General features: G+C 36.0%; 1 long non-coding RNA gene across 3 annotated transcripts; it reads left to right on the top strand.

Moving 5' to 3' along the window:
- Window positions 1-1655: 1655 nt before the first annotated feature.
- Window positions 1656-6661, top strand: LOC145572253 (uncharacterized). 3 transcript variants are annotated; one of them, XR_014096755.1, is made up of 5 exons: window positions 1656-1932; window positions 2529-2630; window positions 2920-2990; window positions 5435-5698; window positions 6062-6661. It is a non-coding gene; the product is annotated as an uncharacterized LOC145572253 (long non-coding RNA). The 3 variants fall into 3 exon arrangements; XR_014096756.1 differs by lacking the exon at window positions 1656-1932 and adding an exon at window positions 2002-2360; XR_014096754.1 differs by lacking the exon at window positions 2529-2630.
- Window positions 6662-16704: the final 10043 nt, after the last annotated feature.

Raw genomic sequence — 16704 nt, 5'->3', positions numbered from 1 at the left:
ATCATATTAGCCCTAAACAAGATTATTAATTATCTTATAAAGCGTGATTACAAGTACAAATTCTCTTTAAATATGCATAAAAGGCGTGATCAAGCAATAACAATAAATAAGCATCAAGTAACATGATAATCATAAATCATAATTATAATCATAATAACAATCATAATTAAAATAATCATGTTAAAGCATAATACTATTAGCAAGATCCTAGGCATGATACTAACAAGATTAATAACAAATCCTAGCATGTCACTAAACAATAAAAAATCAAAGCTTTAGCCCTAACATGATACTAACATGCTATTAGGAAAGACAATAAAAGGCATCGCAGGAATCATAATAAGCATATTTGATATTATAACCTTTTCCCTAAACATGATATTAGGAATCAAAATAGGAACCTAAACATGATTTCTATATCATAATATCAATGAAACAATTAAAGTACTTACTTGGATGCCTCATATCTCTTTCTAATAACAAAACACACACGTTAGTAACTTCAAGGAAAAGTATAAAATCAAACAATTAAATTAAATAATGGAAACAGAGATTTGGGACCAAACCCTCAGAAATTATAACCTTTCACATCTAGGGCGAAGGCAACTTTGAACTTGGCTAGGTGTGTCTAGATCTAATGTATGAGGAATTTTGTTTGAGGGAAGGTTTAGAAAAAGAATAGAGAGGAAGAAAGCTTCTAGCTGGAGAGAGAGAGAGAAAGAAAGAGATGATGATTGTGGTTGTTGATGATTGATGATTGAAAAACGGAGGTTCAGGACCCTATTTATAAGAAAACAGTCCGGAAATAAATAGAATTTGATAAGGAATAAAACTCCACGCTGTCGCCGCAAAACCGACCTTGTCGCTTGGCGACAAGCTCTGTCGCGTGGCGACAAGGCTTGTCTACGCCACAGGCCTGTCGTTTGGCGACAGCCTGGATTCCTACGCGCTTTCAAACACGGAGTCCACTTATCAATCAAAATTGACTCGTAAAGTCCGTATGAAAATTAAAATCGTATTTTTCATAAAATAATATTTTATTCCAGATAAAACTTATCAAAATATAATTATTAATTCTAATTTTATTAGGACTTAAAAGAACCTTCTAGAGAATTCTAGAAGACTATAATTAATTCTAATAACTTTATGAATAATAATTAACATTGGGCCCTCCCCTAGATCATCGGGCCGCATGTAAAGATCAAACCGGGCCCAGTTTAGTATTTTGGCCATAACTTCCTCATTATTCATCGGAATTGAGCTTATAATATATCGTTGGAAAGCTCTTTGCAAGCCCCATCCAAATTCACTATTATTAGACCCTTGTCGTGGACCAAATTAAATTGGATTGGCTGTTTTCATAAAATAGAGTTGTTTTTCGAAAATAGAAAGAAAGAATTTAATAAAAACCAACCGCAACACTTGACCTTTCACACTTTCACTTCGTTCGATAATCATTCGACACAAAAGGTATTCATCACTGGGTTTGGTTTTGGGGAGACACATTTGGGTGTCTACAAGTGGTCGGACCTTTTGCCCCTCAAAATGTAAAGACATTTCTAATCTATAGTGCTCGGACCTTTTGCCCCTCAAAATGTTAAGACATTTCTAATCTATAGTGCTCGGACCTTTTTGACCCTCAAAAAGTGTAAATACATCCCACTTTCTCTCTCCTAATCTCCTCCCCGATCCATTGAGTTTTTCATGCATACTGAGATTTATATCTCTTCCGATCCATTGGAGCGTGCTTTAAGTATTCTCTCCTCATAAAGCATGCAAAGAACCAGCTTTTTCCAATTGTCTGATGGTTCTTGCCAATTCCTTTGTCGTGTAAATTTTCCATTGAAGTGGATTTACAGCTTTAATCTCATAATCGTTTCCCTTCAATTGCGGCTTCTGGGCTTTCTCTTCTCCATTGAAACAACTTTTGAGGTAAGGTTTTCTTTCTTGTAATTAATCATCGAATATCAATTTTAAAATCTAGGGTTTGTCAAAGTTTACTTGTTACTATAATCAATTTGCGGTTCTTCTAAACTATTAAACTATTGGTTATACTAATGACAGATTTTGTTGCTAAACTACTCTCATTCAGTTAATAGTTTTGGATCATTTCGAATTTGCATTTAAATGTTCATCATTTTGGTTGAAATTCCCGAAATTTGAAGCCCTAATTTGCAATTTTCGAATTCTTATTCAATTTATTTGATTTTTGTTGCTATTTGATTTGATTTGTAGCCGTAAAAATTACAAAAAAATGGTGTATTTAACGATGATTACTCGTGTAATGGATGGATGTAATGTGAAAGATGCTGAATATTACAAGTAGCAAATCAAAGCTTTGTTCAAAAATCTTTCAAAAGGTCAGAATGATCCTTCTAGAATGTCTGCTGAGAGTGGACCTTACATATTTCAGTATCCTTCATTTTTTTCCCAACAATTTTTTATTGTTTATGTGCAATGTGTGAAATTAAGTGCAATGTAGTCATGTAGATGTTAATTATGTTGGTTTGTTGTTTGTTAATTGTTAGGAGTGGGAGAGAGGTGGCGGTCGGGGGTACGAGATTTTAGGATTCCCGTTGGTTTGATTTCAAAAAAGATGGCTATTCTATTTATTTCAGCTTTTTCTAAAGGTATTCTACAATGCTGTAATCAATAGTATTTACTTGCTTGATTGTTCAATGAAATTTTTTTATAGGGTTGCTTGTATAGTTGGTAATCTCTTATTTGTTGCTTTATTGGTGCTCATTTTATTTTTCTCCTTAAAACTGCTTGCATATGAATTAATATGTTCACTAATATTTGTGCTAATTTAATCCTTGCCCATTTCAGTACTTTTGTGCCATCCAATTTATTTATTTATTTTTTTTTCTTTTGGATTGTGTTGGCCTATCTCATTTGACTTCAGAATTGACTTTACAGGTTGAAGCTTGCATATTAGAAAGATTTGAAGAGTGGTTTATTGTTCTTTCATTGCATTCTTCCTAGTACTGGTAAGAGTGGTTATAGTTTTAGTTAGTTTCAAAGCCAACAAATGATATTTTGTAATTTGGTCATTCTGGAAATTCTTGTGGCACCCTTTGGAGTGGTAAGAAAATCTATATTCTAGCCTATGTTTAGTTATAAAGGACTATTTTTCTGATAGTGAGTTGTGGCTCACAAGTCCCAACTTTCTCCATGCTTCCCAATATTGATATACAGTGATGAATTACTATTATTCTGAAATTATTAAAGCGGAAGCTTAGGTGACGTAGGGAAAAGTAGGTCATTTTCTACCCTTTCCTAGAACCAAACAAAATTTGTAAACACTCGACCAACCTAATACGAGTGTATGGTAAGTCAAGGGTCGAACCCAAAGGAATGAGTAGGTGCAAGCTATAGCCTAGGTCAAGCTACTTCGAAGATTGTAGAAAGGTAGGGTTGGTAACTAAGGTATCGAGAAAGCTAGATAAATTGAGAAATTCAATATACTAAACACTAGGGATATAGGTTCTACATGCAAGCTCAATGATTATGCTAATCGAAGGATTACTCAATCAATTCAAACATTGCAAAGGACAAACAATAGTTGCAATTAATGGAATTCAAGAGCTATCCCCTACAAACCAAGCTAGGGTTCACTATGAATGGTTAACTAGGAAAAATCACAATCGAATTCAATCAATTAAAGCAATTCTCAAATCAAGGGTTCATGTCATTGAAATTTGCAATGCAATCTAGATTAATCTTATAGGTTGATCACTCCTAGTCTAATTAATCACATGCACAACTATTTCAACCAATTTAATTGCAACAATTCAATCAATCAATGATCATCATCTAGCAAAAATCATCAATCAAGCATGCTTTCCTTTCTCCCTAACAACTTATCTACTCACTAATCATGGTGAAATTGAAAAACAAAACAAATTCAATCACAATCATATTCATTTCAAGTTTAATCAAGAAGAAATTCAATCACTCAAAAAATTCTAAAGCAAAGAATGAAATTCAAATCAAACATTCAAGAATAAAAGGAAATTGCAATAGAAGTAAATTCAAAGGAGAGAATTCTCACAAAATTTCATTGAATTGATGAAGAAATCCAAGATCAAGTTGAAATCAAAGATCAAATTCAAGTACAATCAAGTAATCTTAAGATTCTTTCTCTACTTTCTCTCTCTACTATTTCTAGAAAATAAGTGTCAAGTACAAAATAAGTCGTCCCCCACTAAAAAGAAAAAGTCTAAGGATATAAATAGAAAATCGAGCGAAGGAGAGCGGGGCGCCTGGTGCGTGCGCACCACCAGGCCGCTCGCGCGCACAGGTGGGTCTGCGCGCACGCACCACCTATGCTGTGTGCGCGCACCCCTGCTTGGTGCTCGTGGCCTTGCGTCGTTCGCTTTCTCGATCGATCTCCGCGCTCCCGAGCATCCCTATCATTGGTGCACTCGAGGCGATGCTCGTGAGAAGGGCATCTCCTTTATCTTCCAAGCATTTGAACACTTTGAGCCAAAGCATTGCTTCCAAGGTTCTCGTGCTTGCGGAGCTAACTTGAATTGCATGCTTGGATTCCCGAACTTAGCTCCATCAACTTCTTTGAACGCGCTCGAGCTTCCTTATTGATAATTAAACCTCGGGAAACTCAACACACCTACAAAACAAGTCAAAGAAATGAAGAAGCGAGAAAAGATAACCGAGAAATGAATAAAATAGAAAGAAAACCATCAAAAACACACATTTCTCTAAACTTACGCACAAACATGCAAAACAAGCATTATTATGCAAAACCACGACATAGAAGACTAAAAACGAGCATAAAACTGCAAAGAAAACCTAGCCTAAGAGTGTCATAAATGACACTCATCACTAGGGTTGGTTATGAGATTACTAATGCTTTCTTCAATTGAAGCCTTCTGATTGTGTGATCCCTTTTCACAGTTAAAGCTTCTTATAATAGCTCACTAGTAGCTAGAGTAGAGTCCTAAACCTCATGGAAAATATTTTTAATGCATCATCATTCTTAGTGTAGCTTAATGGTCAATCTATTTCAGTTCAATCACTTAAATATTTCTACATCCCATGTCCAGATTCATTTGCTAATAGTTTCAAAGGTAGCTAGGATGTGGAATCTACTCAAATCTGTTTGCTGCATAAAAAAGTAATAAAGAAGATATTGTAGTCTCATCAATGAATCTATATTGAAAGCCTAGCTTATTTGTACTGAGAACACGCTAAAATATCAGAATTACTAAAATCACACTAGAATTAGCAATGTAAAGTTGAAAACTTTCTAGCTCTTGACAAGTTTGTACTTGGCATATCTGCAACATAACTAAACTGAAATACTCTACTAGGGGTCTGATATTCTGATTATCTTCCAAATCTGTTTATCACCAATAATTTGTTCGTCACCAATAATGTTCAACTAACTGTTTGTCTTGTGTGTTCTTTGAAGGAAGCAAGATCCAGATGGCATATTATAACATAGACAAGCAAGGATAGAAGAAAATAAAACAAGAATGAAGGATTTGGAGGTTATATCCATGGCTTATGAAATGAAACAGTCAATGAAGTGATCAAAACAAACAAAATAAAAAAGTAAAGACTGTACTAAAGATACTGACAAGTATACACCTAATGAAGAGGGTGAACTAAACCACTAAAGATTGGAGCTGTCAGTTGTTACTGCTAAAGATGTCTGTGCTGAGTGGAATTTCGGGTAACTAATTATTTCTTATATTAATTAATCGATTGTAGTTTTTTTTTTTTTTTTTTTTTTTTTTTTTTTTTTTTTTTGTTATATGTATATACAAGTATAATAAAATAATTATCTGTATATTTTAATGGGGTGAGTAAGAAATGGATCAAAGAAAGGAAAATGGGGTATATTAACAGGAACTTCATAAGGCAATTAAGCTATGTGGATCAGCACTGGTTTCGTGTAATCTTGTAGTTATTAAATTAGGGGAATATTAACAGGTTTCACCTCCTCCTACAACAACTAGAAATTTTATTCTTTTAGTTTATGTACTGCTTAGACTGATATAAAGTAATAAAGTATAACTTCTATATATTTTTTCAGGCTCATGTATTTCCTCGGAAAAAGGAAGTTGTGCAGCTTTTCTTTCAAACTATGATAGAGAATCTGGTGTGAGAGTTCTTTTCAATGATAAACGCAACACCATGCCTCTCTGCTGGTTCAATAGCATTCTTCCATATTAGGATTAAATAGATCAAGATGAAGGATTGGATCTACTTGGATAAACGATCTTTTTTTAACCGAGATCATATCAAAAAGTTTAGAGTTGTCTGTTGTTATAGTTGAAGTTGTCACTGTCATTGTTACTGCTGCTTACCGGTGTCACTACTGTCTGTTACTGTTATCGTTGCCACTGCTGTCAGCTGGTCCTGATTTGCTGCATTTACTGCTAGCTGGTGTACTATTTCTGCTTTTACTACTAGCTTACTACTATTATCACTGCGCGCGCTGCTGTCAGTTTGCAACTACGGTAACTGTTTTTGGGAATTTGATAGTCCAGAGACCGAAGTTGACTTTGTTTTTGTTTTGATAATTAGATTGTTTTGCCAAACAAAAAAATTAGTGATTATGGATGTTTGTTTGTAAGGATTATGAAATGATTTTAATTCAAATTATTTTTTTATTGTTTCTGTTAAATTTACATTCGTGGTGAAAAAGTTGTACGAAGTATATTTTAAATAATAATAATAATAATTTTAAATGTTACTTATTAATAAATAAAGTGTTACAGTAGTTTGCAAAAAGTGATACATGATGTCGAATGAAGTGCTATTATATGTCAAAAGATGATTGAAAAATGTTACCTAATAATAAAAAAGTGGTTATATTAGCTCACAAAAGTGATACAAAAAGTCGGATAAAGTGTTACTATATCATTGAAAAATGTTACTAAAAATAAGTGTTACATATGAAATAAAAAATAACACTTTAAAAATAATACTTATAATATAAAAAGTGTTACATAAGAAGGTTAATAGGAACACTTTCAAAAGTGTTACCATACGTTACCTAAAATGTTATATAATACCTTAGGTAACATGCGCGGATGTACACCAACTAAAGTGTTACCTATTATCTATAATAACACTTTTACCACTTTATGTAACACTTTTTGGGTGTTACTTGAGGTTAATTATGTACTAGTGATCTTGAAATCCACTAATGCATAAGCCAAGAGAGAACTAAGAAAATGCTAAACAAGTCTACTATACATGACACGCATCGCTATGCACCATAAAAGTCATGTATTCCTATGTATTACTCTATTATAATTTATTTTTTTTTTAAAAAAAATAAAAAATAAGAACTAAACTTTATCCTTTCCCCTTATTTTCACCCAGTTTCTCTCCCCCTTCTATGGCTTTCCTATTTCCCCTTCTCCAAGTTCTCTCTTACAATCTATTACTTTCCTCCATTGATGAGTTTGAAACTTAAAGCATGTAATTTAGGAAAATGTCCCTGTCTGGCTATCTACCTCAATGATTCAATTTCATTCATTGTTTTTGTTATTTTTAATTTCTCTTCTAATTAATCTAAACCCTAATTAATATGCGTTTACATATACGAATCACCCGTTACTTTTTAATCTACATAATCAAAATTAGAATTTAACAAAATAATCTTTGATAATTAAAAGGAAATTTTGGAATTTGGTACCTAAAAAATGAGGGTTGTTGAATTTTGATACCCGTTTAAAACTTTATTTTATTTTGGTACCCATCAAAGTTTAAAATTATAGCTTTTGGTACCTCCATCCAACTTTTGTTAACTTTTCATTAGTGGGGTCCATTATCTAATTAATTAATAATTTATTTTTTCAAAAAAAAAAAGAAAAAAAAAGAAAAACTTAAAAAAAAAAACAAAACCCAGCCACTGCCATCCCTCCCCCCTCCCCGTCAGCCACTTTTCCCCTTCCCGTGTCGGCTGCCGGTGCCCAAACGTTCCCTCAGCGCCGACGACTTCACCCCCTCCCTTTCCCTCACCGATCTCCCTCCCCTTTCCCACTCTTGGCTGCCCCCGACACCACACCTTCCCCCTTTCCCCCAAATCAATCTTTTTAGGTTTTAGGGTTCTCTCTCCTCAAATCATACAACAACAACGACGGTGGTGGCTTCCAGGGCGCTCGTGGCGGCGGTGTTCGAGGTGAATACGGTGTTATGGCGGCTTTGACGTTTACGGTGGTGGTTTTGGTGTAGATTGTGGGTTGTTGCTTGTTGGTGTCGCTATGGTTAATTGCTGGTCACTACAAAATTAAGTCCATATAGCATCAACTGATATTTGTTGCTATTCACCAAAAATTCGTTGCCAACTCTATTTAGCAACGGGTTGGAAATGAAAATTTGTTGTTGCTACAAGGCTTGTTGCCATGGGATTTTGGCTACCAGTTGCAAAGAAATTTTGTTACAATATTGCATCCATTTAAATATAGTTTCCATGATGGTTGCTGTTTTTGGTGCATTCGTTGCCAACTTTGGCAACAGATTACCATTGGTTGTTGCTAAAATTAGCAACAAATTATTAATGTTAGTTCCTAAAATAGCAACAAATTATTAATGTTGGTTCCTAAAAATAGCAACAAATTATTAAAGTTGGTTCATAAAAATTGCAACAAATCATAAATATTGATTGCTATCAACACTACGAGACAAAAACCCAATCCCTATTAGCAATTCGGTTTAACCCGATCCCGGCCTTTACCAATCTGAAACCTCACTCGAGTCAACTTCTCTTTGAATCCCCAGTCTCAAGAATCCTAGTCGGTAGGAGTCGAACTTGTGACCTCAAAGTCACATGGTGAATCTCTTACCAACTATACCAAGTACTATTTATTTACTTCTATGCATATAATTTATAATAAGTGAACGAAATATTAGAGACGAAATTGAAAATTTGTCTCTAAATTAGGGACGAAATCAAAAATCCGTCGCTAAATTAGAGACGAATTTGAAACCCTGTCTCTATTTGATGTCATTATAGCAACAAATAATAAGAAGAGTGTCTTCAAATAATTTTATACATAATAGCAAAAAGTGGCCTACGTATAAATTAATAAGAAAATGTAACACAACTTGTTTTCAATGGCAACAAATAAAAAAATACGTTATCATCTGCAACAATAGTTTAGACGACTTGTTTCTAATGGCAACAATTCAGATATTCATTGCCTTTGTTTGTTTCTAAATCAATACAAATAAAATATTTGTTGCCATAGTTTGTTACTATATGGCGACAAGAGAAAAATATAATGCCATCTAGTAACAACTAGTAAGAAAATTTGTTTTAACAGCAACAAATCAAAAACATGTAGCCATTAATTATTAAAAAATCTAAAGCATAAAATATCGCTTTTAATTAGGCAATGAAAAAATTATATTCGTTGCTATTTAGAAACGTTTTAAAAATCTGTTGCCAAACTTAGTTGCTAAAAAGCTTTTATTTTTGTAGTGCGTGTGCGGGCTGCTTGATGGTGGTCGATTGTGGGCTGCCTAGGTGTTGTTGTTTAAGAAGTGGTTGAGGCGAACGCGGTGGGGTTGCCTGGGTGTTGTTTGCGTGAAAGGTGGTGTTGGCTAACGGGAGGAAAACCTATGTCGTTGAGTTCTAAGTATCCCCCGATCAAAACCAAATTTATAACCAAACCCAACCTTAAGTATAGGGGTAAGTCCGGGTCGAACCCAAGGGAATGAGGTATAAGCTAAAGTTTTTAGTTAAGCTATTCCGAAATCTTAAGCAATTGGTTTGGTCTAAACTAGCAAATCAACACAATCAAAGCTAACAATAGAAATCAATATCAAAGTACTAGGGATTTAGGATCCGCATGCACTCACGATAAACTTGCTAATTTGTCGGGAAATTGATCAATCAAGCAATGTGAGGGAAAACGATATTTGCAATCAAAATCACTTAAAGAGCTATTTCCTAGTGTAGGGAATATTTCAAGCCATTAACCCCAAGATTGAACCCCACTGTGATCATACACTTAAGTATGGTGGCGTCCAAAGGGAAGGAAGCTAGAGCAAAAGAGTCGCCAACAAGTTTTAGGAACTAGTAAACCGTTCACAAGGTGAAGATTACACCCCTTAACCCATGAGACCGTTAACTCCAAAAGGTCCTGAACCAAATAGGGTTCAGGGATGAAGGTACAAATCCAACCTAAAAGAGATTAAACTTGCCCTAAATAGGCCTCTACTTCATTCTTCTCGTATTCATGTGCGCTTTCTGACTAACATGCAATCAACAGATTTACCCTAACCTGTTTATCTATGTTGGTTGAACTTAATGCACAAATAAAACTATTATTTGTGATCACTTGAATTATAATCATATTAGCCTAAACGAGATTATTAATTATCTTATTAAGCGTGATTACAAGTACAAATTCCCTTTAAACCTGCAAGAGAGGGCGTGATCAAGCAATAACAATAATATATATCAAGCAACATAATAACCATCACAATCATAATCATAATAACAATCATAATAATAATAATATTTATAATCATGTTAAAGCATAATATTAATAGCAAGATCCTAGGCATGATACTAACAAGATTAATAACAAACCCTAGCATGTCACTAACATGATATTAGAAAAAAGAATAGGAAGCATCCTAGAAATCATAATTTATATAAGCAAATCACCCTAAATATCATACTAAGGAAAACATCCAAACATGATACTAGGAAGCAAAATAACAATCTTAACATGATTTCTATATCATAATATCAATTAAACAATTAAAGTACTTACTTGGATGCCTCGTATCTCTTTCTAATAACAAAATATACGCGTTAGTAACTTCAAGGAAAATATATAAAATCAAACGATTAAATTAAATAATTGAAATGGAGATTTGGGACCAAACCCTCAGAAATTATAACCTTTCACGTCTAGGGCGAAGGCAACTTCGAACTTGGCTTGGTGTATCTAGATCTCGTGAATGCGGAATTTTGTAAGAGCTAGAGAGATGAGAGCATAGAGAGAATAGATGATTGTGAATTGATTGTTGATTGTTGATTATTGTAGATGAATAAAAATGGAGGTTCAGGACCCTATTTATAAGAAAACAGTCCGAAAATGAGTAGAATTTGATAAGGAATAAAACTCCATGATGTCGCTGTAAAACCGACCTTGTCGCCAGGCGACAGGGTCTGTCGCGTGGCGACAGGCCTGTCGTCTAACGACAGCCTGGATTTCTACGCGCTTTCAACACGGAGTCCACAAATGAATCAAAATCGATTTGCAAAGTCCCTATGAAACTGAAATCGTATCTTTCATAAAATAATATTTTATTCCAAATAAAACTTTACCAAAATATAATTATTAATCCTAATTCTATTAGGATTAAAGAGAACCCTCTAGAGAATTCTAGAAGACTATAATTAATTCTAATAAATTTAGGAATAATAATTAACATTGGGCCCTCCCCTAGATCATTGGGCTGCATGTAAAGATCAAACCAGGACCAGTTTAGTATTTTGGCCATAACTTCCTCATTATTCATAGGAATTGGGTTTATAATATATCGTTGGAAAGCTCTTTGCAAGCCCCATTCAACTACACTATTACTGGACCCTTATCGTGGACCAAATTAAACTGGATTGGCTGTTTTCATAAAGTAGAGTTGTTTTCGAAAACAGAAAGAAAGAATTTAATAAAAACCAACCGCAACACTTCACCTTTCACACTTTCACCTCATTCGATAATCATTCGATGCAAAAGGTATTCATCACTGGGTTTGGTTTTGGGGAGACACATTTGGGTGTCTACAGAAACCCCTACTTTGACTGAGTTTGGAGAAACGCAAGTTTCGAAAACAAAAGTTAATGTAGCGATAGGGACGGAGAATGATTCAGAACGTTCTGCGATCCTAAATCATTCTTGTAACGCCGATACCTGCAAACTAGCGTTAGTTAAAACATATAAGATAGTTTAAGAAACGCGTATCTTGCACCGTCGAGTACACGTCTCTGAAGTAACCGGTTTGTTGCATTTGTTAAAGACCGCTCTGCTTGTAGCTGCCTTCTATTTCATCCAAGGTGACTCTGCTTGTAGTCATTCTCCGTCGCTTGTGACCATCTTCCACATCCTAGGGAACACGATCGAAGATAACTCTGCTTGTAGCCATCTTCAGTTTTTGTGACCATCTTCCACATCTTAGGGAACGTCGTCTATCATTGCTGCTACATCTCGAGCTTTTTTCTTGAATCATAGTGACGACCTTCCCAATCATAGAAAAAGCCGTCGAAGACCGCCTCATCACGAACCGCTCTTCTTAAATCTTGGTAACAACCTCCACAATCTTAGCGAATGCTGTTGAAGACCGCCCATCTCGTGCTATCTTCTCAAATCTTGGTAACAACCTCCACAATCTTAGCGAACGTTGTCGAAGACCGCCCATCTCGTGCTATCTTCTCAAATCTTGGTGACAACCTCCACAATCTTAGCGAACGCTGTCGAAGACCGCCCATCTCGTGCCATCTTCTCAAATCTTGGTGACAACCTCCATAATCTTAGTGAACGCTGTCGAAGACCGCCCATCTCGTGCTATCTTCTCAAATCTTGGTGACAACCTCCACAATCTTAGCGAACGCTGTCGAAGACCGCCCATCTCGTGCTATCTTCTCAAATCTTGGTGACAACCTCCACAATCTTAGCGAACGCTGTCGAAGACCGCCCATCTCGTGCTATCTTCTCAAATCTTTTGGTGACAACCTCCACAATCTTAGCGAATGCTGTCGAAGACCGCCAATCTCGTGCTATCTTCTCAAATCTTTTGTAAATTAAAGCTCCTCATCTCCAATTTACTGATTTATGTAACTCCTCTCATCTTGGAAGAATCTCATGTGTCATATTCGCGGTTTTTCGAAAAAAATCCGGGAATGTTTTTGCTTGCTGGGATGCTCCTGCATTTATATTTGATTATAGGACTTTTCTTATCTTTCTTTAGGGTTGACCTAAGACTTAGTGTTGTTTGACTCATTGACTTGACACGACTCAAGGTATAAACTTGGCTCGCGGTGATTGACTCGAGGTTGACTCGACTCGAAGTGAAATGACACGTGTGACTCATGACCCGTGTGTGCATTGTATTGTGAAAAGCAACAAATTTTTCCGTCATTTTTGTGGAGGGTACCGACTTTCCCCCGAAAAAGAAAGACGCGAAAAAGAATCGGAGTGAAGTTTTTGAAGGTGCATGTTGAATGAGCTTAGTTAAACGTTGTTTGATACTATCTCTCAAGGTGCAAGGATTAACTCATCCTAGGCTATCTCAATTGTTGACTCAATGATGAAAGTATTTGGGTAACTTAGGCACGGAGGCTAAGCACTTCATACTTTGTGATGCAATGATGAGTGATTTTGTTATGACAAAGTATGCTTCAACGTTGTGTTAAGATTTCATGACGAATGGTTCCTAAGGGAAAGACTATTTGGTCATGTATCTGTGTAGTGTGTGATAGTGACACTAAAGTTAGGCCGCAAGGGTTAACAGTGGAAAATTATATTGAAAAGAGTCAGATGGTGGTGACTCTTAGGCTGGGTAGGCTAATGATGTAGGGATCAAGCCCCCCAAGTCTAGCTCTAAGTGAATAGGGATGAGCATTGGAAATCCCTTGATATGATCAATTATGAACGTAAATATGAATGCATTTTTATTACGGCCGCACCCCTTTGTGAGGTTGCCTGCGTATCCGTTAGGAATCAGGCCGAACGTAGCTCTAGCTGAACCTCGCACAAGTGTGTGTATACCTCAAAGAGGTCTTTTAAGGGTTGTAACGTGGTTAGGCTAAAGGTTAAAGAAGAAAGGGATAAAGGCTCATGACCCTAGATAAGCCCCCCAAGGTGTGCAACCTTACTTTTGAATCTTTGTATTATTATTCTTGAGGTTTCTCACTTTTGAACTCTTTATATTTTGCTCTCTCTTTTTGCTTTATCATTTTTTCAAATTCAAATCTCTTTTTTTTTTTTAGCGTGGGCAATCCCGATCATGAGGTCTATCACTCACTTGGCATTCATGTTTCTCAGGCACGGTACCCAGCACTCGATAAGAAACGCAATCTGAGACGTGTTCATATCAAAGACATTGGAACACTTGCCCTTTTGTACACTTTTATCATTTTTGCTTTTTGAATTTTTGAGTTTTATGTAAAATCACTCAAGTTATTGCTCTTTGAAAATTGCATAAGTTGCACACCATCCCATCCCAAGGTTAGGTAGATATGGGTTGAAAAAAGAAAGGCCTATCGTTAGGTGAGGCTCAAAGTGGTTTATCAAAAAAGATTGTATATTTGAAAGGTGAAAGGTGATATGATGTGGCTACAAGGGGTGCCTCAAATTATTGGTATACCTTGAGCTTAGTTCGACGTTTTTTTTTTAATGAATGCAATGAATTGTAATGATCACATGAAAGGAAACAAATACTCATTTTATTAAAGGGAGAAAAGAAACGTACAAAATAAAAAATCTAAGGAAGAAGGTGCCTATTACTAGACTTATTGGGGAAAGGGAAAATGAAAAAGAAATAGAAAAAGAGGTCATGAAATCTTGTCGTTGACGCTCGCCTCTTGTCTTGTGTCTTATCATCACTCGGTCTTCTTGCCGACTGGAGGTATGGGAAGCTTGTTATTATCGATCAAATGTTGGATAACCTCTTTTAGCTTCGAACAACTCTCAGTAGTATGACCCCTACCTTGATGGTACTTGCAATGTGAATCTGGGTTCCAACTAGGCAATCTCTTCTCAGGTGCGGGATCTTGAATAGGTCTAATGGGAGTAATGAGTCCCTTGGCATGGAGTCGATCGAAAGCAGCATCGTAGCTCATCCCAATGGGGGTGAAGTCTTTCCTTAGTTGTTTCTTAGATCTTTGGTTATCCATGGTTAAGACTTCACTGAGATCAAAGGTACTAACATTGTTACTAGAGTGGGCGTTTTCGGAAGAAGAAAGATTGACGTTCTTCTTTCCTTTCCAGCCACTGTGGTTACTATTGTTAGCAGGTTTTTGCTTTGCGAGGTCATCTTCGATCTCGATGCCTATGTCGTAGACGGCCTTGAAAGTATTCAAGTTGTGTTGATATTTTAAGTGCTTTGAATACTTTTCTTGTAAATTTTTTATGAACATCCTCACGGATTCTTTTTCAGTAGGGGCTTCGATCATGTTCGCGGAAGTTTCCCTCCACTTATTAAAGAAAGAAGTAAAGCCTTCATTCTCTTTTTGTCTTAGCATCTCAAGTTGTCTATAATCAGTTTCGACTTGAATATTACATTTATATCTATCAATGAAAGTGTTTATAATAGCATCCCAAGTAGAGGTTTTCTCTTTATCAAGAGAAAAGTACCATTGCTGAAAAACGATTTCTAATGATAGAGAAAACACAGAATGAAGAGCTTTGTTGTCTATTCCCTTAATATTCATTACAGTTTCAAAGGCTCTTAAATGAAAATAAGGGTTATCCATTGCCTTGAATTTCGGGATATCGTTGGCATTGAACTTCTGCGGAAGAAGATCCTTGTCCACCGAGACCCCTTGTGAGCTAATGCCCTGCAATCTATAGTCATTGGACAATTTGCCCAAATTTTCCTGGATGAGCTCCATTTGCTGTTGTCTCACAGGGTCATTGATTTGGAGAGTTAGATTCATCAACATTTCAGCAATGTTAGCCACTTGTCCCTTGAGTTCGTTGACTTCTTCCTGATTTGCCATTATCTTCTTAGCTTTTCTTTTTCGACCGATTGGCTTATCAAAAAGTTGAATTTGAATAAAGGTGTTGTCTTTGATTAATCGTCCTTCTCTCCTTGACCAAGTACTGTGGAAAGGGAAATTAAGGGATATTCGTTGTTAATTATTCGACTCAACTCTATTCAACATGCAATAGATGGAAGAAGGTAGGAAGAGTGAATATTGTGACATGGGGAAAGCATGTAGAGAATGGAGAGATATGAAGAAATTAGGAATAGAATGTACCCCCAACTCAAATGACGGAAAAAACCGACTCATACATGAACCTAAGACATGGTCATGGTGACTATATAAAGTGTGTGCTAACACTAGTGAGTGTAGGTGACATGCTTTGACTCTTATGTATGACCATGGGACTAGGTGCCTAGACTCAATTAAGGACTTAGACATGGCTAAATCCATCAACAAATTGGTTAAACTGATTAGCAGACTGTTTAATTAGACTCGTCGTGATGACTCGAGTAAGAAACTGGACTGTCGCCGGAATAACAGAACTATCGCCACAGTTTGAAGCTTGTTGCCAAACGACAAATCTGTCGCCAGGCGACAAGCAGTAAACTGCGGCGCCACAGCCCAAATTCCTACGCCATTTCTGGAACATTAATCTGGGACTGTTTCCAGTAATTTTACTCTAAGGGGACATGCCTACAGTCGTACTAAGTCAGATTAATTACTTTATTAGTCTTTAATTAGTCAAATTAATTAATTAATTCATTAATTAGACAAAGTCCTTTTTAGTCATTAATTGGTTTATTTAAACTTAAACACAATTCATACAAACGGTTAGCACATATAAAGTATGCACAAGCAAAGAATGCACAAATAGTCAAGTAGTCACAACATGATGCAATGAATTTGCAACCTAACCATGGCTCTAGTTCTCTAAAGTTTGGGATATGGGTTAGTGAAAGAGGGTCCATGGTTATGAGTCCGGATGCACCGCACGGAAG

Source organism: Chenopodium album, chromosome 12, assembly GCF_948465745.1.
Source record: "Chenopodium album chromosome 12, dcCheAlbu1.1, whole genome shotgun sequence".
NCBI classification, from domain to species: domain Eukaryota; kingdom Viridiplantae; phylum Streptophyta; class Magnoliopsida; order Caryophyllales; family Amaranthaceae; genus Chenopodium; species Chenopodium album.
The sequence above is the reverse complement of the archived record's forward strand: the minus strand, read 5'-3'. Positions and strand labels throughout refer to the sequence as shown.